This window comes from Osmerus mordax, chromosome 1 (assembly GCF_038355195.1).
Source record: "Osmerus mordax isolate fOsmMor3 chromosome 1, fOsmMor3.pri, whole genome shotgun sequence".
In the NCBI taxonomy this organism is placed as follows: Eukaryota; Metazoa; Chordata; class Actinopteri; order Osmeriformes; family Osmeridae; genus Osmerus; species Osmerus mordax.
The window spans coordinates 18451730-18478324 of NC_090050.1; the positions used below are offsets into that span (position 1 = coordinate 18451730).

General features: G+C 47.4%; 1 protein-coding gene across 1 annotated transcript in view; it reads left to right on the forward strand.

The window, feature by feature from the left end:
• The window catches only part of foxp4 (forkhead box P4), a 92683-nt gene that overhangs the window by 52843 nt on the left and 13245 nt on the right, over positions 1 to 26595 (forward strand).

Here is a 26595-nt window from a genome sequence, read left to right on the forward strand (position 1 = left end):
CGCATGTTGAATGAAAGTATTGTACGTTGGTGAAGGAGCTGCAGACGAGGATTGTAAATTAAGCGTGCCGTTAAATGTTGCCGGTGTGGGATGGCCTCAGAATTTGACAGTGCTTCCATAGAAGACATTGACCCCACAGTACCCCCATTACACTAGAGGCACCTACCTCCACACACACACACACACACACAAACACACACTACACACACACAAACTGTGTGCGGGGCTGTGATGGAGAGGGGTGTTAATTGGTTGACACCAGAGAAGAGTGTGGCAGTAAAATCACCATCGCTCTGATCAAGCCTCCACAAGTGAGATGAGGTTCTGACACACACACAATTACACACACACATGTCCATACTGTTCGCTGTTCAACCGCCATTTGGATTTGTTGTAATGACTATACAGAGATGAAACTGTATTGGCAAGAGGGACAGGAGTTGAGTAGTTCCTAATTGTGGGGTAAATAGTGTTAATGTTTGTATGCCAAATGTTTATTAGAACGCACACACACGCACACACACACACATGCCTGACCTCTCTGACATATTAAGCGAAGGTTTCCCCCAATTAGCAGCTGTGCTCAGTTTGTTGATGATGATATGATGATACTGTTATTCACACTCTGCAACAGGTGAGCTCAGTTAAATGTCAGATTGGGCTGCTGCAGCTGCAAATGAGTTCCAGTCTGTATCTGTGTGTGTGTGTGTGTGTGCACGTGTTTGTTTATGTGTGATGGCCATGCTGAACCTTTTTCCTGTGGGAGTAATTATAGAAGCATAGGCGAGGAATTCTGCCCCCTTTCTCTCATTAGTGTGAATATGGAGAGAAGCCTGGAGTAGACATACACTCACACAGTCTCTCACACACACACATACACTCACACACACACACACACACACACACACACACACACACACACACAGGTGGCATCACTCTACACATGTAATGGTTGCCTGAAGTAACACATTGAGACATGGCTGAAAACAAAAGGTATTCTGCCATCCAGTCCTCTGGCTGCCTGTTTGGGCTGGGCCTTGCAAACCCAGCATTTGTGTCTGTCATGCCTCTGCCGCAGGCCTCTCCTCTATTCCTGGATCTAGCCCCCTCTTCAGTGCGGGAGGTCTCCTCTGGAAGGCACCCCACAGCAACCATCACACAACCTCACCGCAACGCACCTCCCAGCCATACCACATCAACTGTAACCTGAGTTCTGCTCTAAGCGCCCCGCAGCCAGCTGTAAAGCCAGGCCTTCAGCCGTCTGTCTTCAGAGGGTTCCAGAAGGACACGTCATGGTTGTTTAACAGTCAAGCTTTCATGATGCAACAAGTCCACCTTTTTTGTTCTGGAGGGGGAAGATGCACTGGCAAAAAAACAAACCAGAAAATTAAATATATATTGCATCTTTACAACACACATAGTTCCAACTAAGGAGAAATGGAAGGGAAAGGAATGTGAGACGCAAAAAAAGAGATAGACTTTCAGTTTCTCCTATACAGATAGGAGAAAATGAAAGAGAGAACAAGGGAGGTAGAGAAACGGAGGTGGTTAGGACAAAAGCTGTATTGTATCATTTAAATGACTCCTGAGTTGAAAGCTTTAAAAGTTCTCCCGAGAGCCAGGTCATAAAGCTTGGAGACAGGCCTGGCAGCCGAGCTCAGAGCCAGACAGGCCTGGCAGACGAGCCCAGAGAGCTTCCAGGAAAAGGAGATGTAAAAATCAATTTGCCGTGAAAAAGGTAAACAATCGGAAATGACAAATATGCAGGTTTTTTCCATCCATCTTTTTTTTATCCCTTGTTATTTCACTGTTATTAAAGAAGACAAATGGAGGAGAGAGCAGGGTAAGAAGTCAGGGGTCTGTGGTGAGGGATACCAGACATGTTTAGAGCGAAAGAGAAAAAGAGAGAGAGATTCCCTGCTTTTCTCCCTCCATTCCTCTTTATCCATATTTCCATACTACTCAGTATCACACAGACTTGAAACAGTCAAGCCGTGCTTTTTTCAATATAATCACCGGAGAATGCTCATCATATAGGCTGCACACACACACACGCACGCACTTTCACACAAAACACACACAAACAACACAAGGCCCTCGCTCTGAAATGCAACATAAAGAGAAGGTTTTAATTGAAAAGGCAGAGATCAATCGAACCCCTGGATGGAAGGATGAGAAAGCCAGAGATGGGGGAGTGGGGGGTGGACTCCTGAGGGGCCCATTGGATGGGAGGGGGCCCTCAGGGGCCCCAGCAGAGGCCTCCATTAGTGGCTGTCTACAGGCCCAGGGGAGCTCAAGTTGAGCAAGCTGCCAGGCAGGGGACAGTGTGTTAGCAGCAGTTAGCCCTTACTGCAGGCCCCATTGATCGACCCTTCACGAGGTCTTGATTATCAGAGGAAGCGTGAACGCTCTTTATTTCTGAATAGCCCAAGCGGCACTATATTGATAATACAGAGCAGCTCAATGGACAGGCATGAAGCCATGGTGACAATGTGAGGTTTGCTCATTTAGATGAGAGCTCTCTGATATCGAATAGATAGTCTTTTAGGAATTTGATGTGCATTTACAGTATGAACCACTCTAGGACTTCACACACACACCTCGACCCTCTAGAACATGTGAGGTTCACTCTCCCCAGACAGGACTGGCCTCACTGCTCCTGGAGAGTGTGGGTGGGGTAAGTCAGATGAAGCTAGGACCTCCATACACAGATAGGATGCCTTTGCATGGAGCCTTTTGGAAATCTTGTTGTGTGTGTGTGTTTATGAGCGTGCGTGTGTCTGTGCTAGTGTGTGTGTGTGTGCGCGCGCGTCATGATTTGTGTCTTAGGGAATGTAATCCTCTTTGCATTCTCCTCCTCTCATCCACAGATGAACAGATCTGCAGTGACTCGCTGGGAAAAAAAATATGAAAGGGAAAAAGAAAGAGGAAAAAAAACAAACATGTTTCCCAGGCCCCAATTAGCCCACTTTTACTGCCCCTAGATATGCTCTCCTTCCCCCTCTCCCTTGCTCCCTCCTTCGCTCTCTCTCCCTTTCTCTCCCTCCCTCTTTCTCTGCCTCTGAAGTCTGTTTTAACAAAACGCTCCCCATCACAGAAGAGTGCCTAGACATCCTCCACAATGGAGTAGCAGGGGAGACAGAGGCTATAGGGGAGGGAGGGAGGGAAGGGGAGGGAGGGGGACGGAACGAGAGACAAAGAGAGGAAAGAAGGGACGGGTTTCAGGGGAGGAGGTAAGAGGTAGGGGAAAGAGGGAGGAGAGCGGAGGAACAAATTCGCCAAATTCATTCCATCGTTTCAAAAATATCCACTCTCCAAGCACTAGCTCTGTGTCACATGAGCAAGTTGTGTGTGTGTGTGTTTGTGTGTGCCCGTCCGTTAACTACAGTTGTTCATCTCTCCGAGGTCAGTGTGTAAAGTTTCTCCTCAATCCTCAACCAGTCCTGTTCCCTCATGCGTGTTGTTGGAGTGAGGTTTGCGGTTGTTGTGTTTGTCTATGAAGATAAGCGTCCTCAAAGACAAAGCTGCTAGAAGCCACTGTAAACAGCCCATCAATGCTTAATGAGACTAACCCACAGTCTCATTCTTACAGTGGCCACATAATGTTTACTGTGATGAAACACAAACCACAAACAAGAAACACACACGCCGTTTCCTCCTCTGCCTGCTCCTCTCTCTCTCTCTCTCTCTCTCTCTCTCTCTCTCTCTCTCTCTCTCTCTCTCTCTCTCTCTCTCTCTCTCTCTCTCTCTCTCTCTCTCTCTCTCTGAACAGCAGAGTAACAGGTGGATCCCATTTTGATGCTGTATGAGCGCTTGCTCCCAGATTCACGCATATGCTGCGCGCACACACACACACACAGAGTAATGACTCAGGCGCTATAGTGTGGCTGGAGACCAGATTCCCTAATAAGTGAGGAATGTCTGTGGCGTCCAGAGTTTTCCACTGTAGTCGCACATTCACGGAGTTTCCTGCCCTAGGCTCTTCCTCTGCTAACTGACTGAGGCAAAAAGGGATTCCTCCATTCTCCTCTCTCTCTCAGAAACCTTTTAGATTAATTTTCTCTCTCTCTCAGAAATAGTTTTGAGAATAGTTTTCTCAACATAAATTTTCAATCTTTTTCAGTCCGTCTATCATGTCATCTTGTCCATCTCGTCCTTGTCCTCATAATCCTGTTCTGGTCCTCTCTTCTGGTACTGATCCTGTCCTGGCACAGAGAATTGTCTCTGTCTCTTGGACGTAGAACACACATGGATGCACCTACATAGACACACACAGGCATGCACACTTAAACAGACACAGTCTACACTAAGACATCGCTTAGCTAGCCTTACAGTAACTTTAAACAAATCAAGACAGAAGTTTAAAATCCCATTCAAATACTTTAACCTTGAAACGTCCCCTTGCCAAGGCACCAGCTCGCTTTTTTTCATCTGTTATAAATGTTTGAGTGTTTGATAGTTTGAGGTCTATAGCAGAACCCGCACGGGAATTAATGTCATTCATATGCCCCGCGGAAATTACTTTTGAAATGCATATAATCTAAAACATGCAAATGAGGCTGACTTTGTGCACCCTGTTTAATATGAATTATCATTTTCTGAATACCTATTATTACTGCGTACATTTCTCCAATTATATTGTTCTTTTTTGTCACTTTTTGCATACGGACACGCGTCCGCACATACACACACATGTGGTCACACACACACACGTGGTCACACACATACGGACTGGGGGTAAGTCTGAGTGATGTGTGTATTTTAATGAGGAGTAATAAGGATGGTAATGACCTAGTCTCTCTCCCACCCCTTTCTCTCTCTCTCTCTCTCTCTCTCTCTCTCTCTCTCTCTCTCTCTCTCTCTCTCTCTCTCTCTCTCTCTCTCTCTCTCTCTCTCATCTCTCTCTCTCTCTCTCTCTCTCTGTCTCTGTCTCTGTCTCTGTCTCTGTCTCTCGCTTTCTCGAGCATCAGGATCTGATTTAAAATCTAAACACAGCGTTGTACAGAATCACTGATCCCCCGAAATACATTTTTTTAATAAATGAAAATAACAAGACATGCTGTACAAGTGTTCTTCATGAATTTTGAAACAGAAGTGTAAAATATTCATTTGTGCTAAAAGTGAACAGTGCATGTTTAGTTTATCTTTCTCTTCTTCCTCCCTCTCTTGCTGCCGTCAAGGCCTCAGCAGTTATATTAATGTCCTGGTCTAAAAGGCTGGGCTTTTTATTTTCTCCCAAATTGAATTGAAGGCATCCTTTTTTCAAACGAATTACTCTATTAATTTATTTATATTGCACCATAAATTATTCTATTAATATTAGTATGTTTCAAATTAGCAATAGTTCTCTCCATGTTTCTTCTATTCCTATTAATTAGCATGCTTGTCACTTTAACAAAGATTTTTCTTTCCCCTCTAAATTATAAAAGAGACATTTTTTAATACAATGAGAACTGCCTTAGAAAGTATTAATATTTCAGTCCCCCCCCCCCCTAAAAAAAATAAAACTGTGAGAAAGGAGTAAAAGAATAAGGAAAAACTAACAATTACTACAATTACAATATAGTCCATCAGCACTCTGCTTGTTTTTATGACTTTTTTGAGGTGTCCTAGAGGTGAGTGTAGGAGAGGGAGTGCCTGGTTAAGGCACAGGGATATAATCTTGTTTTACCACTTTTGGATATGCTGTGAATTAATTACAGCAGCAACGGCTTGGACCAAGTTCAAAAGTACTAAAATTCAATTAATTTGAAAAATGGACATGCTATCGTTTTCCTCGCATGTCTCCTTTAAAGTCTGGCCTGTTTTTACTAGGGACTTATTCAATTATATTTGATTAAACCCGCTCTGATCCAATCTATTAATTAACTGGCAAATGCAAAGTACCCGACTTGAAAGCAGATGTATAAAATTTATATCATGTCCACTTTTTTTATTATTTTTTTATGTCCCTCTTTTTACCTTAAGCTTAAAATAGCCATAATTGTGCCATTCTGCCTCTGGTTTTCAGGTGAAATTAAATCACTGTATTTGTTTTATCTGCCTTTTAAATGTTGATATATAATAAATAAATGCGCTTTTTAGCCCTAAGCATTTAACAACCACATCAACTCTGTTATTCTTTACCTCAGTATCGTCTTACTGGAGTGAAAATATAGATAAATAACCAGCATTTTTTTTTTTACATGTAAAAAAAAAAAAGTCTGTGCCAGTATTAGTTTGGGTTGTCATTCTTTGAGAAACAGATTGGAGTCCTCAACTTAAAAAACTTCCTTCTAACCCCTTACTATAGGTTCCACACAAACCATCCATTCATTTTATACTGTTGGTGGCTACCCTTTACAAAGAGAGAAGTGACGAGGATCTTATCACACAGTACTCCATATCTGTGTTTCATCTGAAAAGGGCAACAACATTTGCAACAGCCTGTTGTCGTGGTACAGCAGCTTCCTCTGCAACAAGGAGCTTCTCTTTAAACAAAGGAGTGACTCCATTTTGTGCCACCCTTATTTTAATGTCGGCTCTTTCACTCTTAATGTGCAAAGGGATTCCATTAGTGGTAAACAAAACTAAACTGATTTTGACAGGCCTCACACACACACACACAGTGTCCTAGAAGAGTCTCACTCATTTTCTGTCAAGTATTTTATTCAAGTGACACATGTCACTCATCTTTAGCTGGGTTTGATACACAAGTGCACACACGCCTCTTGTTAGTGCTGGAGGCTGGTCTGTCTGGTGACAGTGGTGAAAGCTGATGCTGTTGTGCTACTCAGTTTGTGTTGATAATGGGGATGAAGTGTAACTGCACCTTAATCCAGACTGTGGTTCTGATTGAACACTACTGAGCCCTCAGGTTACTCCCACACCATTTCCACCTCTATACCATTTATCTGGTACCTCCCACCCACCCCCGACCCCCCTCGCTCTCCCTCCCTCCTTTCGTCTCTCTGAAGGTCATTCTAATAAAGGGCTCTCATAGGACCTGGCTGCTAATTGCTCAGCGGCGCGCTAGCTGGTTTCAGATGGTAATAAAGGAGCACCTCTGCTTTCTATAGCTCCTCCTCTCTTCCCCGGCTTCCGTGTCTCCTTCACCTTCGCCTCTCTCTCTCTCTCTCACGCACACACACCCTCTTCCTCTGCCCTCACCTCTGTTCCGCCATGTTGAATACAATCAGGGTAATAGTATGGTGGTCTGTCACCATCTGACCTCACCCCTCAGAACAGGAGACATGGGAGGGTGGGAGGAGGGGGGGGGGAGGTGAGGAAGGGTTTAGAAGGTCGTTTTTATCCGTGATCACGGGGTGGTAGTCAACTGGCACACATGAATGCACACTCACAAACACACACACATACATATCTTCAGGAGTGTAGGACTCGTGATTCTGCCTCAGATAAATGAGGTGTGCATGAGGCCCTGCTCCTTCTCCAAATATTTGTGTGTGTATGTATGTTTGTGTATATATGTGTGTGTGTGCAGATCTCCACTGTTAGAACAGACAGCAGGACAGGCTGGTAAATCACTTACTGCACTCTGAGTAAGGGGTCGGGGTGAAGGCAGGAGTGTATGTTTGCCCCGGTCATACACACACAGAGCGATCTCATCGGTGCGGAATGCAGTGTGTGTTTACCTATGGCTCCAAAACCCACCTGACTGACTGAGTCTAATCTTTATGGGCTCGGTAAACAGGGACTTTGTCTTCAGAGAACCACAGACACTACACACAAACTTACATATACAAACTCACTTACACGTACACACACGTGTACTAACTAGACTTCTCACAGACCATATGGCAACACCGCATGAGTACATTTTCTTTAAGGATCTCCTCTCGTCTGCTTTAAGACATCCACCCAGTCAGTGGAAGACGTCGACCCAGAGCTGTGCTCTCTGTATCTGGGATTCATCAGCTCACCTGTTTGTGCTGGAGAGCAGCCAGGGCAGCCTGAGACAACTAGCATTAGCTTTTAGCTGCAAGTTTGCCAACCTGTTTAGTGCTGGCCTAAGGCCAGTATAGCCTGAGATGGCTAGCATTAGCTTTCAGCTGCTAGCTAGGCAACCTGTTAGGGCTGTCAGGGCTCAAGGTAAATGGAACCCACCTACACAAACACACAGTGTACTTGAGCGTGTGTGAGAGAGCTGCAGTTCAGGTTCCTATAAAGAGTGAGGGTTTGGTGCTTAGCTAAGCAGTCTTCAAACAACCATGTTTGTTCCTTTCTCACTTTCTCTGTCTCTCTCACTCTCCCTCCCTTTTTCCTTACCCCCTCCCCCCTGAGCTCTCTCTTAGGACATCCCACCCTTTCCAAGTTTCGTGGGTAGTGAGGAGGAAGTGTTGGTCTCTTTTATGCTGCTGGTGCCGGGTACATAGGAAGTGCAGGGCTGGGAGGGAAACACAAGGTTATGTCTGGACAGAGACACGCGGCGGTCCGGACTCACACACACACACATGCACGCACGCACATGCACCTGCCCTCTGGCCCACAGCCTGGCTAAAACAAACACACCCTGTCCTTCCGTTAGTGACTGAGGGTGATTTCTCTTCCAGAGAATACACAAACACAACCGCTGTTTATTTACTTTTCCCCCTACCTCCCTCCAGAACCAGAGACTAGAGAGCCACAGGCTGGTTCACTTGATGAACAGTTTTGCAGGAGGCTTTGTTTAGGGAAGAATGTGAAGAACCGAGCCTTCTGCAGTGATAAACAAGAGAGTGGGAGAGGAGAGGCTCATCGTGTGGTCAGGGTGTTTACTGATTGATGTAGAGGCAGAAGGAGGAGAGCAGTACGGTATGTTTATCAGTTTATTAAGAAGATTAAAGTATATCTGTGGATTCATCTAAACGAGAGGAGAAAGAGACACGTGGAGAGAGAGAGAGGGAGAGAGGGAGAGAGAGGGGGGGAGAGTGAGAGGGGGGGAGTGAGAGAGTGAGGGGGAGAGGGAGAGAGTGAGGGGGAGAGGGTGAGATATCCAATCCAGACTTTGACAATCCTCTTCAACCCCCCCTCCTCCCTCCTCCTTTTCCTCCCTTCTCTCTTTTCTTAATAAGCAGCGTTCCTAAGAGCTGATGCAAGCCGAGAAACAGGCATTCAGGGACCAGTATAAATATTCCCACATGAGGCATAACATGATAAAGACTTATTAACGTGCTAAGCTGCTGTAAACACACACACACACACACACACACATGCATGCACACAAGTTGGTTGTGTTAATCTGTTGTACACAGGTGTGCAGCAGCAACACCAGTCAGAGCTTAGCGGTGTAGGAAAGTGTGTGTGGTGGGTGGTGGGCATAGCTCTGATGTGTGTCCAGTTGTCCAGGGTTTTCCTGGCATTCCCAAGGCTGGCAATGAGTGTATGTGTGTGTGTGTGTGACAGTGCTGGTGAGAAAGGGTGTATGTGATGAGTGGACCAGGTCCAAGAACAGTGTGCTGATGGCAACACTAAGCAGCAGGAATCTGACACACACAATCGCCCAACCAAGCCTCTCCGTCTGTGTGTGTGTCTGTGTGTCTGTGTGTGTGTGTGTGTCTGTGTGTGTGTGTGTCTGTGTGTCTGTGTGTGTGTGTGTGTCTGTGTGTGTGTGTGTCTGGGGAGAGGGGGCCGCAGTTCACTCATGAATCTGCCCCTAGTGACTCGTGCTAATGTGTTTGAAGTTAACTGTTTTTCAGAAATGGCAAAATGGAGGGATAGGAACAGAGAGAGAGAGAGAGAGAGAGAGAGAGAGGGGAAAGAAATGCGGGAAGAGGAGGGTGTCTGTACTGTCCTATAGAGCTGCCAGATTGGAGATATGTGGTGATTATGCTTGAAGTATGTTTGCAGCACCGTAGGGTGAGATACCTGTTATAACAGGACACACTGGTACAGCAAGAAACATTTATGCCTCTGGACCAGTCAATCACATGAGAGTGCATGCGTGCGTGTGCGCGCGTGTGTGTGAGAGAGATGCTGACACTTGGATCAGCCTGGCTAAGACATGCCACTGGGTGTGTGTGAGGGCGAAGCCCTGTGGTTCTCTACACCAGGTGGATGTTCACACAAACATGTTCTGTCCCATCCCCCCCCCTCTTTTACTCGTCCCAATTAAAAGGCAGGAGTCCTTTTATTCCCCTCTTCCCCAAACACGTTTTTCATCTCTCTGATGTGTAGTCCCTCCCTCCTTCTTTCTCTCTCTTTCTCCCTTCTTCTCTCTCCCTCCCTCACTCCCTATCTCTCTCTCTCTCTCTCTCTCTCTCTCTCTCGACATCTCTCACACTATCTCCCTCCCTTCCTCCCTCCCTCTCTTCCTCAGTATCCCTAGGGTACCAGAAATGCCTATTTGCTGTCTTTCAGGTCAGAGGTTCAGGGTGTGTGTGTGTGTGTGTGGGGGGGTGTAAGTACATGTAGCAGGTTGAGGCAGGCCAATGCCTGGGCAACTCCTCTTCACTGCCAGAAATGCTTAAAGAGGTGACTGTGTGTGTGTGTGTGCGTGCGTGTGTGTGTCACAGCTATAATAAGAGACTGCAGGGTAGATTTATGCCCCTGCCTGCCTCCCGACCTCCATTACACCATCTTATATACACACATTACAGGATATGACTTAGTACACACCCTTTATGGTGTAGTATACAGTGTGTGTGTGTGTGTGTGTTGCTTGTGTGTGTTACATTTTACTCCCCAATTCTAATTCAGTATCCTGTGTGTGTGTGTGTGTGTGTGTGTCTCTGCTGCTGCCACTGCCAGGGCCTCCCATAGAACCTTGGGTCACCTGCAAGCTTAGTAATCCAGCTTGTTTCATTCCTGCCTGCTCGTCTGTCCTCCGTGTGGTTCCTATGCAGAAGTCCAGAGGTGCTTGTTCTGAAGCAGACCCTGGCCCAAGGATCCTTACTGGACCCGGAGTGTGAGGGAATCCAATGAGCCCAACTCAGTACCCAGCCTGTTAGTGTCTGGATCACACTGATTCACGCTAGTACTTGTGTGCATGTGTTTGTGTATGCAGGTATGTCGATATTTATGTGTGTGTGTGTGTTCATAGACAGACACACACACACTCACCCCCTCAGGTCTGTTTGTCTCTCTGCGATCATTTGGCAGCATTCCATTAGCAGAGCCACTAGCACTCTCTGACTTTAACCTGCTGTCACTCCCTTAGAGGAACACACACACACCTGCTCTTGCCTCAGAGAAAAAGAAAACACAGATTTTGTCATGAAACTCTTCTTGTTCCCCCAGAAGGCATGGGTAAAATGCCCTGTGACACAAATACAACCACACTCGTGAGCTACAACCTCACACACACAACCGCGTGCACACACACAACCCAGCTCAATACTGTTTTGTAGTTTGCAGAAACAAAAACATCCTAATAATCCCTCTGAAGCAGCATGTGTGACTTTGTGTGTGTGTGTGTCTAGGTGTGGTTCTTTTTTCATTTCTAAAACTGGAAGAGGCTGGTAGGCGAGATTGAGCTTGTCATTAAGAGTTCACAAGCTGTGTGCTTGTATGAGGGTTTGTTTTGTTCTGTTAGAGGTGCGTTGTGTGTGTGTTTCCTTCTGAGCGTCCTCGACTCTCTCCCACGCCTGCTCTCCTCACCGCCATGAATGCGTCTGTCTGTTTGCGAGCGTTGTTTTTCAAAAACAACAACCCAGCCGGGATGAAGTCGTTTTGTTGTCTTTGTGGAACGAGAGCGTTCTAATTAGAGTCTGTGAAAGGGATCTTCAAACACGCACCCCTCAAAGACAAACCTGCTCGTACGCACGCACGCACACATGCAAACACACGTCTAATTATAGGAGAAAGTTTCAGTTGTAGAGGGATGCCCTCTGAACCTGTAAGGTGTCTGAACCTATTCCGTTGCACACACATACGCGCTCGCACGCACACACACCAAGCCTCCCAGTCAGCAGGAGTCCCTGAGGCCTGACTGAGCGCATGCACACACAGTCTGCACAGTGTCTGTTTACCGGGTGGCTTTGCTCTCCGTGTCTCAGCATCACTGTTTGTTTTAATGTCCAACCTTGTGTTTGTTCACCCAAGGAATAAAGCACAAAACAGCTTTGGCTGTATTTCTTCAGTCAAATAACCTTATCTTCGTTTCCCTCCCTCCCTTCTCCTCCCTCCTTCCCAGGTGCCAGTGATGATGGTGGAATCGGCCTCTGAGACCATTCGAACCGCGCCGTCCAACCAGAACGGAGTCAGCAGCCTCAGCAGCCAATCAGACGGAGGGGGAGGCAGAGAGGGCGGGTCTAATGGGGACACCAATGGAGAGATCAGCCCAGTTGATCTACTGCACCTGCAACAGCAACAGGTGTGTGCATGTGCTTAGTTTGTGTGTGCGTGTGTGTGTCAGGTTTTCAAATACATACTTGTAAGGATTTGTTTTTGACCGACTAGTTTTGCAACATGTCACTTACGCAACATAGGACCATGTACTTGTGAGAACAGTATGTCCAATGGATAGATTATGTAAGACACACACACACACACATACATACAATGGTGCAGCTTTTTTCAGTCTTTATATTGCAGTATTTTAGTAGTTACTAGGGAGACCCCTGTGTTTGAATATGAACGTTTTGAGAAGGAATGTGTCTGATTGTATGTTTGTACACATGTTGACGTGTGTGTGTTGGTCTGTGACACGTCAGCAGGAAGTGTGCTGCGTTGTCCTCATTCCTCCGTGTGTTTCAGGGTTTCCCCCCTTTTAGCCACTGTGTCATCTGGAAGGTTCCAACCTTCCCGGAGTCTCTTGGCTTAAAATCCACATTTTGGTTCACTTTTTCTTTTCTTCCAAATCGAAAACTTGGATACCCACACTAAAGAGGAAAAACACTATGGAACACACACACACACAGGGATGAACCCCACCCCCCACACACACACATTCACAGAAACACAGACACACATGCATGTGCACACACACATATGAACACACACTCTAGCCATGGATACTCAAACGTGTTGTGGACTGAGTATGTGTTGTTTCTGAAAGTCGTGAGGAGAGGACAGCTCACCATGGATTCATCATTCATGGCTTCATATCACTGACCTCATTGTAGTGAATCACTGAATACCACCCTGCACTAGAGAGAGCAGACAGGCGCTTGAGGTCAAGTGTGTCATTGTGTGTGTGTGTGTGCGCGCGGGGGTGTGTGAGTGTGTGTGTGAGGGAAGGGTGACTGAGTTCTGAGGCCAAGTAGTCAAATCAAGGTTTCCTTCCTGCTGATTAAATTATGCAGGGTTATTCCAATTATTGGGAACAATCTGAATTAAGGGCTCTCAACCCCCCTCCCCCCCACTGCCCTCCTTCATTCCTCTCCCTTCTTTATCCCTCTCTCCTTAACCTCCCTGGTGGCTTCCACGTCTACATGCACCCATACCTCACACAAGCCAGCCTTTATTCCTCATCCCTCTTCTCTCCTGTCTGTGTTTTTGCACCTGTGTGTGTGTGTGTGTTTGTGTATATATGTGTGTGTTTGTATGTATGTGCAAATGTGTGTGTGCTGGTATTTCCTCTCTTGAGCATGTTACCAACCACAAACAGACCTCCGTCTCTCTTTCCATCTTTCATTCCCTTCCTCCTCCCCCCCCCCCCCCATCCTCCGGCTGACTGAAAGACGGCCACAACCTTTGCTCCATTTCCTGGGGAGGGGGGATATACTGAGAGTAGAGGAAGGGCAGAATGTACAGTCATACTTTGCTATTAAATTCTCACTTCTCATAACCACATCTCTACTGTACATGGTACTAGGCTATTGTTGGTCACCCTTGTCATCAAATCTTTCTAAAGCGTGCCATCCACACACACACAACACACACACACACACACACACACACACACACACACACTAGCTGAGTTAATTCCGTGCCAGCGAGCATCGCTGCGAGTATCCTCTGATGTCACCACTCAAAATGCCTCTTTTTCACACATACTACTCTGTTGTTTCTAACTGGCCATGTGTTAGCTTAGTGTGACTCAGTCAGGTGCAGGCCCCTGTCCTCTCCCACTCTCCTTCCTCTTCTCCTTCTCCTTACTCTCTCCCTCTCCTCTCCCACTCTCCTTCCTCTTCTCCCTCCTCTCCTAACTCTCTCCCTCTCCTCTCCCACTCTCCTTCCTCTTCTCCCTCTTCTCCTAACTCTCTCCCTCTCCTCTCCCACTCTCCTTCCTCTTCTCCCTCTTCTCCTAACTCTCTCCCTCTCCTCTCCCACTCTCCTTCCTCTTCTCCCTCTTCTCCTAACTCTCTCCCTCTCCTCTCCCACTCTCCTTCCTCTTCTCCCTCTTCTCCTAACTCTCTCCCTCTCCTCTCCCACTCTCCTTCCTCTTCTCCCTCTTCTCCTAACTCTCTCCCTCTCCCCTGTCCCCCCCCCACACACCGTTTCTCCCCTCAGTGAGTCTCACACCTGAAGCTGTAGTGCAGACTAGTGTTGGTGCTTAAACACCATGTCAGTACCCACTGGAGCAAGACAAGAACTGTGGTGATGTCTTACACACACACACACACATGCACATACACACACACACACACACACACACACACACACACACACTCTCTTCTTCACGAGGTGGTGTTGTCGGAACACAAAGCCTGCTTTCCTGGAGACCCTGGAGACCCTGAGACATCGCAGTCGTCTCCAGGCGTCAAGCCACTTCACCAGGCCCTTTCCCTCCTCTCTTCCTCCGTCCTCTCTCCCTCTCTTTATCCCTCTATCTCTGGGGTTGGGAGGGAGCGGCATGTGGATGAGCTTGAAGGGGGGGGGCTTAGGAGAGAGACACAGATGAACAGGTAGGAGAGAGAGAAGTGGAGGGGGGAAGAGCTCTGTGAGCTGGACGGATGAGGGGAAACTCTGCCATAGGGGAAGGGAAGGGAGCGGGGGTACGGAGGGGTGGCGAGGGGGATGGAGGGAGGGGTGTAACACTGAGACGTGTCAGAAAAGGGCGCCTGGGCCTCCCTGAGGAATGTTGCCTGTCTGCCTGCTCAGTAAGAACAGAGCGAGAGGAGAGGAGAGAGGAGGGAGGGGGAAGACCAATTTTACCCCTTGGGCAAAGACGGGGGCTAAGAGAGGGTGGAGATAGAGAGAGCAAGGGGACAGAGAGAAGGAAGAGGGGAGAATGAAAGTAGAGCCTAGTATTTCTCCAGGGATTAGGCCGGGTTGGCAGACACGTAACAAAGCTCTTCAATCATGAATCACATGTAACAATATCGGCAGCCAAAATCTGTATGTGTGTGTCTGCGTGTGTATGTTAATCTCTCAACAACAAGAAAAAAACAGACGCTGTGCATTCTTTACCTTTTATATTTCTCTTTGAGTCCCTCTTTTAGAAATGCAGGTCAGTGCTCTTAGTTGCCGTGTTCATCTCTTCTGTTCTGGCCCTCTCTCTGACTCACCTGTCTGTGCTGGGGAGGAGGGGTGGACCTCCCCCAGCCGACTGCTCCGGCGGGGAACAGAGGCAGACGGGGGAGAGCCACAGGCTGCTGCCTCATGGAGGCCGAGTCAACTGTGAATGGAGGAAAGGAAGAGGGGGGGGAAAAGGGACTCCATGTGCACCAAAGCTAGACAGTGACACACACACACAATCACACTCGCACGATCTGAAGTTAGGAGACAGATTGCCATCCAGTCACTTCTACTCTGGGGAGTCGTAGGGAACATTGGGTGAAACAAAGACAGATTCACAAATTGAAAAGGAGTGCGGGCCGCCTCTCTCTGTCCCCTGTTCGTGCGTCTTTCTCTGTTTCTTTATCCTCTCTCTCTCAGACACACACCCACACACACGCACACACACACACACACACACACACACACACACACACACACACACACACACACACACACACACAGTAAACTAATGTGAGTTAATGAAGGGTGTAATTAAAGAGCCACAGTGATGATTGGAAATCAAGGAGAACTGATAAAGATCTTAGATATACACAAACACGATGGGCAATATGCTGTGTGTGTGCGCGTGTGTGTGTGTGTCAAATGCTGGACATCGTTTGTGAGATGAACATGGAGACAGATGAAGGCGTTGAGTGTGTGTTGCCAGATGATATAAGATGATAGATAGATAGCTTACAGACAACCCAGGGTTTCCTGTTAAATAGTCTAGACTCTCTAATTGGCCATACTGGGACCGTATGAAGCACTTAGTGAGGGGGGTTGAGAGTGTGGGACATATGTATTTTTCTAGCAGACCCATATTGTGTGTGTGGGTGTGAGAGGGAGGGGAGAAAGCTAGTGTCCTGGTTTTAATGGTAGTTCATTTGGCCAATGGTAGCGTGGTGATGTGGAGGTGTTGGAGGTGACGTCCTGTGTGACCTGGACTGTTCTCTCTGGGGTCACCTCCAGGTCAGCAGGACTTGGGGATGAGGATATGGGGCATGGTGTTACAATATCAAATTCTCTGAGTGGCCCGGAGTGGTTTACCAGTGTAGTGTGTGTGTGTGTGTGTGTGTGTGTGTGTGTGTGTGTGTGTGTGGTGGCGTGAGGGAGGGGGGGCGTAAGAAAGAGAACCGTAAATCTGACCAGACCCGCTTGCTAAGTGTTGTCACCTCTTAAGTTCCCCTGGTCCAAACTCTTTGTGTCTGAGGTCACTACAGTTCAGAGGTCACAGAGGTCACCAGAGGTCGGGGTGGAGGCGACAGTGGTTGAGGGAGAAAGGGGAAGGGTTACTGTGGTTGCCTAGCATCTTGGAACACCCACTGCTGTTACCAGGGCGATACAAAGAAATCTATAGAGCACTAACTTCCTCTGGAACTCTCAAAGAGTTTCTCTATCTGTTTTTTCCTGCTCTCTGTATCCATCTATAACTCCCCCCTCTGTTTCATTTCCCTCTTTGCTTTTTCCTCTTCCCCCCTCCCTCCCTCCCTCCCTCCCTCCCTCTCTCTCTCTCTCTCTCTCTCTCTCTCTCTCTCTCTCTCTCTCTCTCTCTCTCTCTCTCTCTCTCTCTCTCTCTCTCTCTCTCTCTCTCTCTCTCCTCTCTCTCTCTCTCTCTCTCTCTCTCTCTCTCTCTTCCTCTCCCTCTTGCTCTGCACGATTATTCACTTACTTTCTTCTTGTAATGCATCTATAAACAAAGTTTTTACTTTGCGCTGATCTGTAAACTGCTTATCAAAGTGCTGCGGAGAGTAAAAAAAAACAGGTGACATCATTTAGACATCATTATTAGGAAAGCATTCAAATCGTACTCATCTTGAATCAATACATAGGTTACCTTCATACACTGCGCCATGCTTTAACATCCCTCATTACGATTAACTCAGCAAACTTTCAAATTACAAGGTCTACAATTGCATGGTCAAGGCTAAGTGTCCATATCAGAGTTTTTTAATGAGCGCCAGTGTCTTTTTTCAATAGAACCCAATGAGGAGAGCAGTCTTTTTTCCAGAGCGCTTCGACTTTTTTTGTGGCTGCTGGTTGAAAATCTCGAAGTTGCCGGTGTGGCCAGTTTCGCTCTTTTTTAGCTAACAAGCCACTTAACAGTCAGATATTTGATATTTGCCGAGAAAATACAAAAATTGTGTTTACAATTGGACACACGCAAGTGTGCCAAAGCTGCTTTTTTTATATAGCATAACAACAACAAAATGACTGTGTCAGAATCACGTAATCTGAATGTGTGCTTTGAAGACATATTGATATCCACATACCCCCTCTCTCTCTTTCTCTCTCGCTCTCTCTCTTTCCCTGTCTATGCAGATGCAGCACATACTGTATAAAGTAATGGCTTTCACATGTCTCTCTCTCTCTTTCTCTCTCTCTCTGATATTCCATATTTGTCTTTTAATGATTTTTTCACACATTGAGGCCTAATTCTGGAATGCTGGGATGTCATATTTATGGGGTTCATAAGAAAATTTACTGCATTTTCCAGCAAGGCATTTGACTGGAGGATCCGGTGAGAGAAGGGATTCTGATCTCTCTCTTTCTCCATCACGCTCTCTCTATCTCTCTCTTTCTCCCTCCTCTTTCTATCTCCTTCCTCTCTATAATTTTCTGTAGCTCTCTTTCTCTGTCTTACACTCCTCTTCATCTCAGCACTTGATGCATCACAATATTGATTATTATCCATCAGGGCTTGGTCAGTAGTTCTATATAAACTGTAGACACTGTGCTATTTGATTATGTGAAACAAAAGCAGTAATAGGAGCAGGTAGAAAGCAGACAAGTAGACATGGTCCATGAGGTCCACGTCCCCCATCACAGGACCCACAGGGTTGACTGACCTACACACAGAGAGGCTCACATCCCAACAGAGAGGATGGAAGCACCCAGGCCTGACAGTGTGTGTGTATACGTGTGTGTGTGTGTGTGTATGTGTGTGTCTGTGTGACTCCTTTCTCTGTTGTGGAGACTGATGTGTACACACACCCTTGGGGCACCACAAAGGTTGGGTTGCCATGGGAGTGTTGGAAGCACTTCAACCAGGCAGCCTGTCTACATTGTCAGGTAAATAGAAAAACACACAAGCTGTTGACTGAGCGTTTTTCTCCTGATCCTGAGTGAGGAACGCTTGATTGTTGACACTCACACTTGGGTTTAGAGTCATCACCATGGCAATGGAAAGGCCATGAGGTCAGCAGGAAGATCTTAGTGGCTATCATTGTTCTCTCTGGTCCAGTAAACTGGTGTGTGTGTGTGTGTGTGGGGGGGGGGGACTAGAGGACTGGTTGTTGTTAACACTTATTTCCCATTCCTCCACAACATGAAGTTTTAGTCATAATCATAACCCTATTTGTTTCATGATGTGTGTTTGTGTCTATGTGCTAAATGCTTAAAGAGGGTTGTTGATTATAATACCATCCTCACCACCCCATACACACCTTAACTACCAACACAGTTCCTTCCACTCTAACCCTGTGTGGGGTGTCCCCTCCCCCAAGACAGCGCTCAGGAACGGTTGCTCTCCCCAGCCATACGCTCCACGCCAGGTTCGCTGAAGAAAGGGACACCCATAGAATGAGAGAAAAGGAGAGATTGGAGAGTGAGGAGAGACAAAAAGTGCAATGCCCGCTGCGTCACTCTCCAAGTAGTTACCCTGGAAACTGTGGCGGTGCAGGGTACACATAAAGGCACGCACACACACACATACACACAAACAATGGTTACGGAGGCCTTAAGTGTTGCTAATTAGCTAGTGTGAGCAGGCTCTTTGTGTGAGCCATCTTAAAGAGAGATTAGAGTCAACAGGGAGGAGGAGAGGAATGCAGCTTCTCTCTCTCTCTTCTCTCTCTCTTCTCTCCTCCCCAGGCCTGGGATGGGTGGGATGAGTTTCATCTTCTCCTCCATGTGCAGTGTTACGTGAATGCTTTTGAATAAGTCTTTTCTTTTAGAAGGCTGGATGGGGATTTGTGTTAAAGATTGCTCTTCACTTTACCAGGATATCTCAATGACTTTGTAAGGTGTGGAAGATGAAAAAAGGTGTGTGTGTGTGTGTGTGTGCGCGTGTGTGTGCGTGTGTGTATGGTGTGTGTGTGTGTGTGCGCGCGTGTGTGGTGTGTGTGTGTGTGTCCTTCTCAGGGAGACGTGGCTTCATGGCAGTGGCTGTGAAATTTCTGTTTCCTCCAATAGTATTTATTCTTTCCCTAGTCACACAAATCCAGCCCTCCACCCATGACGCACTTACACACACACACACACACTCCAGGTTTGGAAACATACTCCACCACAGCTTTAGGTTTTGGCAACTCTCAGGAAGTCTAGTGTTGTTTCATTTGAATACTTGTTTAGTTTTTTCTGAACTGTACTGGAATGGACTGGACTGGTCTGGTCTGTCGCTCCACATCTCGTTCCTCCCCTTGTTAGGGTCTGTACCAGGTGTAAAAGCCCTTCTGAACCAGAGACATGAAAGACTTAGAATTTTCTTGAAGTGGGCAGGCAGACTAATACTTTTACAGGCCACTGGCTAGGAAGTCTTTTTCTGTATAACCAATAGACTGCATATGTGCCCTGAACTATGTGTTTGACTATATGTGTGTATGTGTGTGTTCCCTCAGTCTCCAGAGTTAAGTCTTGGCAGCATCTTGAATGCGTTATTAGTTTGATTTTTTTGGTTATTAATAATAACAGTGAAATGGGTTCCATATGGAGCCTGGTTGCCAGGCTAGTGCTATCCTCATCAGGGGCCGGCCCTGCTGTCTCTCCCGCTCAGGATCACCCCCAGGTGGGACAGAGCAGACTGAGAGGCCCCCCAGCCCTGGAGGTCACCCAACTAAGACCTGAGACCTTAGTCATTGCCCTTGTCCCCTGGAGCAGATGACAAGACCAGTTAATGTCTTTCCTTATGTGAGAAACAGGCTCAGTATGTGTATACTGTCTGTCTGGTGTGTGTGCGTGTGTGTGTGTGTTGTGTATGTGAGAGTGTGTGTGCCTTCCTCTGTGGGGTGGGTCTGTCTGGAGTGAAACCTTCCTATCCTGCCAAGCGAGCTGTGTTGAGCAAACCACAGGGAAACTGCTGTGTGTGTATGAGTGTGAGTGTGTGTGTGTGTGTGTAGCACATGTGTTGGTGTGTGTGTGTTTTTCTGTGTAGGGAAACTGCTTCAGTTGCTATTTGCCAGCAATTAGCCGGCTGGGCTGAGTTTAGGCCCACAGTTCTGGCTGTGTATGCTAAAGAGTGTTCAGCATCCTACTCTTTCTTTGTGAAATAGTCCTACACATGACAGGTATACCACACGAGTCATGTGACGTGTCATGTGGACTGTTCTGCTCTCCAGTCTTCATGACTGGATGTGAAGGCCTGCGATACAACTGAAACATTAGCAGTGAAGAAGCTGAATCTTAAGAGGAGAGGTTTCCTCATTGAAACAAAACAGCGTTTCTGCCGAATTGGAGGTGTAGTGAAACATCTGGAAAGCGGCAGGGTCTCTGGAGTTTAGAACAGGTCCCTTTTGTGAAAATAGGATGTGAAAAAATATTAAAACGGCCAGGGTTTTCAAACATTACAACATATTTGAAGTTCTTTTGGAGTTGTGAGCTTTTTATTGCATTGGCTCTTGAACGCAGCCTTTCCTCTCTTTAATGGTCAGTCTGGGCCCAGAACGGCCGGCTGCAGCCATTTAAAACCTCAGCTCTCGAATGCAGCCTTTATATTGCGGAAACATTACATTAAATAGCTGAATGGATGGCGGCTGGCTGGTGTTTTGAAGGTGGCTTGGATAATTCCAGCTCAAGATCACTCACTGCAGTTTGAGGTATTGGGTTTACTTTAGTGCATTTATATAGGTACTGAGTTTTAGTTCTTAGGTCTGCGATGCCATGAGCGAAACAAATGTGAGCTGGAGAGAACTAGAGAGTGGATGAGGGGGCAGAAGCACCAAATTAATACCAGAGAGAGGGGGAGAGGGGGAGAGAGGGGGAGAGAGGGGGGGAGAGAGAGGAGTGGAGAAAAGCAGAAGTAAAGTCTGGTCTCTGTGTGGGTTATTTGTAACCTTCCGTGAATTGTCCTGCTTAGCAGGCTTTGAGCCAGGCTACCTCTCTCCCCTACACCCAAGACTTTTCCTCTAACCTTACATTCTTACAGCAAACCACACATGCCCATTCACTCTACTGCCAGCACAGGCCCTACTTATCAGTTAGGACAGGCAGACATACAGATGATATGAGGACAGACAGACAGACAGATGATATGAGGACAGACAGACAGGCAGACAGACAGATGATATGAGGACAGACAGACAGATGATATGAGGACAGACAGACAGGCAGACAGACAGATGATATGAGGACAGACAGACAGATGATATGAGCACAGACAGGCAGACAGATGTTAGGACAGACAGACAAACAGACATACAGATGATATGAGGGACAGACAGACAGACAAACAGACATACAGATGTTAGACAGACAGGCAGACAGATGTTAGGACAGACTAGGCTCATACGGTCAGCAGCTGCCATTGCAGTGTTTCCAGCTTTATAACGGCTGATCTATTTTCTACTTCAGACTGTCTAGGCTATATCTACTGAGGTGTCTATTGTGTGAGCCACCAGCTTTATCAATAACAGACAGGCACGAGACAGAGACAGAGACAGAGACAGAGACAGAGACAGAGAGACAGAGAGACAGAGAGAGTGAGAGAGTGAGAGAGTGAGAGAGTGAGAGAGTGAGAGAGTGAGAGAGTGAGAGAGTGAGAGAGTGAGAGAGTGAGAGAGTGAGAGAGTGAGAGATGAATTCATTGAGAGACATGGAGAGGTAGAGAGAGGAAGTGAGACGATGAAGATCGAAGACGGAAAGGAAAAGGAGAAGACGCAAGAGAGAGGTGTAGAAGGAGAGACGGGAGGTGGAGAGAGAGAAGCAGGGAGGGTGGAGAGAGAGACAGAGGAGGTGAAGAGAGAGAGAGACAGGGGAGGTGAAGAGAGAGAGAGACAGGGGAGGTGAAGAGAGAGAGAGACAGGGAGGTGAAGAGAGAGAGAGACAGGGAGGTGAAAGAGAGAGAGAGACAGGGGAGGTGAAGAGAAGGAACAGGGAGCTGTGAAGGTTTTTGTGGTGAGTGACAGTGATGCATGTGATACAGCAGAAGCCACCGCAGCTGAAACCAAGCCTTCACTTACATATGCCCTAAAGTCATGGAGCAATCCCACTAACTGTCGCCTCCTCTGTGCACGCGCGCGCACGCCCATGTGTGTGTGTGTGTGTGTGTGTGTGTGTGTGTGTGTGTGTGTGCATAGCTGCGAACGAGTCTACTGTTATAACAGGTGTGATTTATTGCTATCTTCTCCTGATGACTGACACCCTGGTAGCTGTCTAGTGTTGAATTTCATCTTCCCTTTTCTTCTTTTTTTCCTTCAGAGTCAGAGTAAACAGAGTAGAGAAGGGGGAAGAGAGAGGGGGAGGGGGAAGAGAGAAAGAGAAACAGGGAGCGAGAAATGAAGGGAGGGACAGGAGATGTGGGGTTCTCCCCTCTCCTTGTGGAAGAAGGCAGCTTCCACAGAGCTTTATTTGGCTTTCAGCTCCATCGCTACTGCTCCCGGACACAGGGTGTGGAGACAGACAGAGAGAGAGAGAGAGAGAGAGAGAGAGAGAGAGAGAGAGAGAGAGAGAGAGAGAGACAGAGAGAGAGAGAGAGAGAGAGAGAGAGAGGAGACAGAGAGAGAGAGAGACAGAGAGAGACAGAGAGAAAGAGAGAGAGACAGAGAGAGACGATGAGGGAGGAGAGGAGAATTTCTGAGTTGTTCTTTTCTCTCCTCCTCTCCACTGATCCAAAGTCAGTGAGCCGTGCAGGACTGTAGAGAGGCAGCAGGCTGTGACCAGTCTCCTTTCACTCCTCTCATCCCCCTCGCACTCATTCTACATCCCTTCTTTATTCTCTCCCCTCTCTTGGGGAGGGGGAAAGGAGATGGATGGGGTGTGTAAGTGTGTGTGTGTGGGGGGGGTTGTTACAAGAGTTGGGAGACGGACTGAGAAGTGTGTAAAGTTATCTGCTAGTCAGGCAGACTGGGGGGTGGGTAGGAGGGGAGGGGGGGGGGGCAGGTGGCAGGAGAGACACTGGAGAGACTATGCGCCTAACTGACTACATCACCAACAGCACCAAGTGAAACCCTTCTGAGCTCAGACAGAGAGAGAGAGAGAGGAAGCCAGCAGTATGAAGTCCCAGCTGGATCTCTGGCTAAGTTCAAGACTCCTCTGATAGAAAGATAATGTAGGAACAACAGGAGCATCCCAGTTGGGGTGACTTCCTCTCTCTGAAGCTCAATCCCCCACTTTCTCCAACTCTATTTCCCCCCGTCTTCTCTCCCTCGCAATCTCAGTTTTTCTACCTCTTTCTCTCTCCCTCTCTCTCTCTCTCCCCCTCACTCTCCCTCTCTCCCTCTCCCCTCTCCCTCTCTCCCTCTCCCTCTCTCTCTCTCCCTCTCTCTCTCCCTCCCCCCCTCAGTCTCTCTCTCTCAGTCTGAGACCTGATAAATCTGATACCACCTGCCCCTGCCCCCTCCTTCCTGAGCCCGGCCCACTGTCTGCCTGAGGGCTGTTTATCTACGGGGCAGAGTAGGGGGGTTGTTTCGTTTCGCCCGTCAACAATGGACCTCAGTCAGCACTGACGGATTACTTCTACATATGGTACCCCACCTGTCTCTCTCGCTCTCTCTCCCCCACCCCCCAACCCCTCTTTTTCTCTTTTCTCCCTCTAACTCTACGCCTCTCTTTCCCTCTCTTTCTTCCTCTCCATCCCTCCCCTCACTCTCTTTTTCTTCCCCCCCTTCTTCTCTCTCTCTCTCTCTCTCTCTCTCTCTCTCTCTCTCTCTCTCTCTCTCTCTGTTTAGATTGCTCTGTTGCTTCTGCGTTCTTTCTCTGGGTCTCTCGCCCAAACACGGCTGGGTTAGAGACCAGATTCATCACACAGCAGACCTGTTTGCTTTAGCAACCCAAGCCAAGCTTATATATACACACACACACACACACACCTTTGGCAAAGTCTGCCCTAGCCGTCTCTGTTTGTTGTTGTATTTGTTCTTATCTGAGATGTCAACTGCAGCCTCCAGCAATGGGTGGAATGGAATCCACTTTCTTATAAGTGCCCACCACCCTCTTAACAAACAGGCATAGACACACATACACCCAGAAACACATACAGCAACACATCAAGACCATTATGAACATCCACCAAAATGATTTTCCCTCCTTTTCTCCTAATGGGCCTTCCAGCCAGCCCACTCTCCTCCCCTCCCCCCCCCCCACTCCCTCCTTCTCTTGGCCTGCTCAACGAAAAGAAATATAGTTGTCAGCCATTTTTCTGAAGCCTGTTTGAATGTGTCCACGTGCGTGTGTGTGTGCGTGTACGTGTGTGTGTGACCCTGCTGAATTAAAAAATGCACTGTTATTAAAGGCTGTGTCAGGGCGATGATTTACAGAGGGGGTGATGACAAGTCAGACGAACTCACACACTGAACGCACTCCACACACACACACTTGCGTGTGCGTGGACACGCACACACACACACACACACTCTCTAACTCTGCACTCAGGCCTCCAAGCTGAGTAGTGACCTCCTCACCCCTCCTTCCCTCTTCCCTCCCCTTCTTCCCTCGCTCTAATAAAACCTGTCTGACACCACCGTGGTGTGTGTGTATCTGTGTGTGTGTGTGTGTGTGTGTGGGTGTGTGTGTGTGCGTGCGTGTGTGTGCTTAGCGGCAGCACAAAGACTCTGTTGTTGGGCCTCCCTCTCAGGCCTCTCTCATATTTTCTTTAAAGGTGCAGCGCGCCCCCAAGAATGCCACAGGGGGAGAGGGGGGGGGAGGGGGGGGCTGTCTACAGTGTTAGCGCTTGCCCGGGTCAGACGCAGAAAGGGAACGAGTGAGTGTGAAGAAGAGAGGGAAGGAAGGGTCAAGGAAGGAAAGAGAGCCAAACGAGATGGGTGTTCCCTTTACAAGTGGTGGAGTGGATATGGGGAGTTTCTAACTGAGACCGAGAGCGAGAGAAAGAGAGAGCAGCTCAGAGCCTTCTGCATTTTCCTGACTGCACACATCTAACACAGCGTAAGGTAGAATACTAATGCTGCTCTATGTAACCTATGCCTTCTAGGGTTTCCTGTTGAAGCGGTTGATTGTATGTGTCCAATAGGACACACACATGCACACACAGGGGAAAGGACAGGAGACAGGCATCACCTCTATGTGGTAGTAGCGTTTATGAAAGCCATAAATGCCTCTTTAATATAGTGGTAATCAGGGTGGTAATTTGGGTGGAATTGTCCTTTATTGTTGCCAGACGTGTCTGCTGGCCCCTGCCAATGCACACACACGCACGCACACACACACACACGCACACACACGCACACACAGATTATACCGACACAGAGTGTGTGAAGAGTAATTCACACCACATGCCATGGAATAGGACAGGCGGGGCAGGCGAGGTGGTGTGTGTGTGTGTGTGTGTGTGTGCGTCAGTGGGTCTACTTTGAAAGTTCAGGTCAAGCCAACATATGGGAGGGGATTCTAGAGTAGTCAGAAGACTGTGATTTTAGGTGTGCCCATGTGTGCGTGTGTCTGCGTGGGCATTTTTTTGTAAAGTGTGTGTGCTTGATGGAGTGTGTTTAAGTGTGTGTGTGTTTTAATTTGTGGCCTCAGCAGAACTAGCAAGTGTGTTTGATGCAGATGGTTTTCATCACCTAGACCATGAATGTGATTGCTCTGGGGCCCACTCCACAGTGTCTCTCTCTCTCTCTCTCTCTCTCTCTCTCTCTCTCTCTCTCTCTCTCTCTCTCTCTCTCTTCACCCCCTTGTCTACACTGGTCATAAACCATGGTGATACTTGGGACCATGTCCGAGTAGCTGTGGTTCTAATAGATTCACGAAAGGGTGTTTGAGTTAGAGATGTGGATCCACCCTCTTTTTGTCCGTTATTGTTTTGTGGAAAGACACACACACACAAACACACACACACACACACACACACAGCATAAATCAATATTTACTAAGTAACCTTTCCCCTTCATGAGTCAGAGGAAGCAAATGTGCATCCTGCTGTCCCCCCACCACACTTCTCCATCAATACCTACCCCAACAGTTACGCTTCATATGTGTGCTCATGGCTCAGTGTTTGCTTGTGTTCATGTGTTTATATATATATATATATATGTTTGTTTTAGAATAGAGACCAGTCTTCATTGTCATTAC